Raw genomic sequence first — 4,677 nt, forward strand, 5'->3', positions numbered from 1 at the left:
ATATTAGTTGAATTTACAGTAGACAGGGACTGTGAGTTAACTTCATTGTTAATACTTACCAGCATACACCTGAAACACAAGAGGTAAATTAATCTAAACGTATTACGTATTTTAAAAACATAATTATAGGAACTCAGGGCCCTGCCCTTATTCACTAGTAGGGGGAAGGAGCGCTACATTTAACTATATCGTATATAAATACGATACAATGTAGTAGATTGGTAAAACCTAAATGCATATTACACGTGTGATAAAGTCGCTAATTTGATTAATTATTACCACATCTTAGACTTAATCTGGTTAATCTGATCTGACATGTTATCTCATGTGGAACTTTAATGTTAAACGTCTGCATAAACGTTCATATAGTTCAAATATAACTGCTCACGTTTGGACCACGGATGTTACACGGCACGCAAGATACGGGTGCTAATACCTGCCCGAACACAATTGTAACATTCGTGACCATAGGGTGAGCAGTTATATTTGAAATATGAACGTTCATGTATTGTAGACGTTAATGTTGTAAAGCACGTTACCGTATTCATGTTGCAGGGTAGCCCCATATGTGCCCTCTCCCTACGCTCATTCTGTAGCTCCGAGATGAGGTCACACACTAGGCCCATCCCACGCGTTTCAGGAACGGCCTTCAACGGCGCAAGCTTCCGCAGTATACATTTCTTATCCTTACCACACCATTAATCCAAAACGTGTATGGACCATGCACCTTTACACTAATTCATACATAGGAGCGGCGCAGAAAATCCCGCCGCTCCTATGTATGAAAGCCTTTACGTCCCGTCTTTTGTCAGTCGCTTCCATGTTTATCAAGGAAGTGTGCGTGTGCGCGTGCATGTCGAGTGAACTGAAGTCAGTTGGAAATTTTCGACCAGGGGAGGCGCCGGGGAGGCGCTAAAGCTTTTCAACTTCCTTGATAAACATGGAAGCGACTGACAAAAGACGGGACGTAAAGGCTTTCATACATAGGAGCGGCGGGATTTTCTGCGCCGCTCCTATGTATGAATTAGTGTAAAGGTGCATGGTCCATACACGTTTTGGATTAATGGTGTGGTAAGGATAAGAAATGTATACTGCGGAAGCTTGCGCCGTTGAAGGCCGTTCCTGAAACGCGTGGGATGGGCCTAGTGTGTGACCTCATCTCGGAGCTACAGAATGAGCGTAGGGAGAGGGCACATATGGGGCTAGTTGCAGGGCTATATACCGGCTATGTAACACGTTGTGTCATAACTGTCATGTTTCAAGCCTAGTTATCGTAACATTAATATGGTAGAAAAACGTAAAGTGTATGTATCGCATTAATGCTGTAAAATGTCTCAATTATTGGTAGTATTAGCATTGTTTTGTCATTGTAAAGTTATGTTGTAGCCATCACAGTAAAACAATACATGGACATCATAATTATGTTGTCAATATACACTATATAGACATTATACTACTGACTAGTAGCATAAATATATCTTGAGTTTAAAATGATATTGGTGGGTATAATGTACACTGTTGTATTACATTGCTTTAAAAAAAAAATCACATAGTACAGATTAACACATGTGTGCAATGATTGATTATCTTTCATTAAGTTAATTTCCATAACTTTGAAAGTGGATGGTTAAACTTTTCACTTCAGATTTGTGTTGTGTTCTGCACTTGTCAACATGTTGAATTGGTTCTTTTAAATCTTTCTCTGATTACAGAATGGAGACGAGGACAGCATTTTGCTCTGGGGTGAAACTGTCATCTCACCAAACCTTCATTATGAGCAGATCTGGCCCACAATCCAGCCGACTGTTCTGAAGTCCTCATCAATGAGAACTGCGCTGCCCTGTACTCCACAACCTGTATGGCCATTGAGGTACATAGTAATATAACTATTATATAGTAATTGTAATGTCATTAATTTGAAGTCACGTAAGTCAGAGAGGCTTATTGTCAATATCAGCCAGAGTGCGGGAGTCTATATATATATATATATATATATATATATATCGTATCATGGCCTCTGTATCATGATATATCTATCGTGAGATTGCAAGCAATATTCACCCCTCGTAATCAATGTATTCAGCCCGCAACACCTCCTCCAGTACCTCTATGAAAATGAAGTGGACTGACACCTGAATGTACAGATCTAAAATGAATCTACAACTTTAACTCAAGTGTTTTTTCCCAGCTTCTTTGTACTTATTTGAGCTCTAACACTAAAATGTTTCCCTCAGCTATAGTACTATTTGACGGTAGCCTATACACATTGCTGAACGTTTGATGGTATAAAGATTCAGAAATGAGGTTAACCAAACTTACTTCAAATCAGCACGCAGAGGCAACCATTCGTTTTTATGATTCTGGATAAGTGGGAAAAATCTCCCCAAACGAATTATCCCTTCAAATTACTTTGACAGCTGTCCATCATATTCATCAATTGTAAACTGTTTACTGTCATGGATCAGACAGACCCATCCACTGTGTGTTGTGTTGTGTTGTCCAACTCAAAGGCAGCCAGGAACCAAAGGCTAAGAAGAGCCGTTCCAATCAACCAGCTGAATCCAAATAGGAATAGTGTCACAATGGTAACTATAATAACTCATAAATATGACCATGTGTCTTACAGCTCAAACTCATGTAAACTACTTAAGCAGAACAGGTTAAGAAATATGCTACTACTTGATGTGAAAACGATGTCGACTGATCTAGAAAATGATTTACTCCAAATTGAAGTTATGGATATAAACAAACACGTGCACACACATGGAGCAGATTTCCACTACATTTCTGTTGTGTTTCACACCAAGGATCCAGAGCCTGAGATGGAAGCAGTGATCCCCAGCCAGGAGAGCCCGTCTCCTCGTACCCAATACAGCAGCCTGAGAAGCTGTCGGCCTCGACGCAGACCAAGAACGCCAGTTGGGGGTCGCCTCACACCCTGCTCAAGTACACCAAGGACGTGATGAAGCAAGACAAGAGAGACAGAGCGGGTGGTCCAAGAGGCCTTGGAGAAGGTGTGTGTGTGTGTGTGTGTGTGTGTGTGACCTGAACACCCCATTGAGAGCTGGTGCAGGGAATGTATACATTGAAATGTACAAAGCTAGATGCGTGAAGTTGAAAAAGAATGTGAAACCCCAGCATCCATATTCTGTACGCAGGGGAACATTACCCAAACAGTGTAGCAGATCTGCAAAGGGATGTCAAAGTGATGGGCACATGATCACACTGTTTCAAACTGAGAAGGGCTGGACAGACAGGAACCCTAACCCATTGAGAGCTTAGGCTGACAAATGCCATCTAAATTATTAGTTTTCATGCCAAGGACACCCAAATGTATTTTATTTGGTTGCAGACCCCATCTGAAAACATTTAGTGACAGGGACCCCCAGAAGAGAAAATTTGTGTTATAATTATTTGTGTATATTATTAAAGATTTGTGTTAAACTTAAACTATTCAAGATTCAAAATGTTTAAAAAAAATAGCAGATGTCTTGAAGTCTCAGAAGCTTGCACAAGGCAAGTACAAGGCACAGAGGAACGTGCTACAAAATGTTACAACATTTTAGTAATGGGAAAATGGTGTATCTATTATTGTTTGTTCGTTACATTTAAAGGTTTGGGCATTTATTTATTTGATTTATTTTCTTTACGTCCTGCACATACTTCTGCATTCATTCAGACTCCTCACACTGACTGGGGAGAGACTGCGTTTGGAAGATTATTTCTCTCCAATGATCATTACATCCTGATGTGAAAGACAATAATATGGCACAAGTTTTAGAGCCTATGGAAATGTTGGGGAGGGACTTAGCGAAGGGCTAATTAGAAAAAACTATTTACAAGTTCAGCATTGGTATTTCAAATCATCATTGTCATTATTTTTTGTATATTAGACCTGTGCCCGTTGGCCACCAACCTAGCTGGGAACGATGCTAGTTGGGAACCTAGTATGCAATACCTGTTTTAACCATCTGTCTGTGTCCCGTATGGAGATTTCTGTATCTGTCTGCCTGTGTGAAGAGTGCAACCTGAGATTGACATGACAAAAAACATTTATTCTAGGAGCCATGGTTGCTGTTGGCAGGCAGATGACATCCTACATCCTACAAGAGCCTGCTTTTCCCTGGAAACGTCAACATCAGCTTGAAACATGATATTTGTGATTAGGGTTGTTCAGAAGAGTAACCCAGGTATGGTGCGCATCTGCAGGTATGTTGACAGGATGTGTTTTCACAGCCTAGTACATGTACAGTAGGTAGGTAGACATAATTATATGATTTTTCGTTTGTTTCTCTTCCAAGAAAATGGGGAATCAGAAGGTGGATGATGAAATTGATGATCAAATATGTTTATATATCATTGTCCTGTAGTGTTATTCATGTAGAATGTCATGTTTTTATGTTCTGTGTGCACCCCAGGAAGATTAGCTGCTGCTATGCACCAGCTAATAAAACTCTGTATCTTGCATAGGATATTCAAATCTAGGTAATATAATTACACATCAAGGTAAAATTAAACATTGTATTGTATTGACAGTCACACTAGTATTATCTTGGTTGTTGTATAATTTGTTGGGTTTTTCCCATTGCTCTGAACTGAACCCAACACATTTTGTGTGTATATTTATATAAATAACATGTATGGTAGTGTTTGATACACAAGCTTCTAGGGTGAATG

The 4,677-nt window shown here is 39.8% G+C and overlaps 1 long non-coding RNA gene across 1 annotated transcript; it reads left to right on the forward strand.

The window, feature by feature from the left end:
* The first annotated feature begins 1,721 nt into the window (after positions 1 to 1,721).
* Positions 1,722 to 4,137, forward strand: LOC308317163. Its single transcript, XR_013964229.1, has 4 exons — positions 1,722 to 1,870; positions 2,511 to 2,585; positions 2,808 to 3,014; positions 4,063 to 4,137. It is a non-coding gene; the product is annotated as an uncharacterized lncRNA (long non-coding RNA).
* Positions 4,138 to 4,677: the final 540 nt, after the last annotated feature.

The sequence above is a fragment of the Protomyctophum bolini genome (assembly GCF_963924005.1).
Source record: "Protomyctophum bolini genome assembly, chromosome: 6".
In the NCBI taxonomy this organism is placed as follows: Eukaryota; Metazoa; Chordata; class Actinopteri; order Myctophiformes; family Myctophidae; genus Protomyctophum; species Protomyctophum bolini.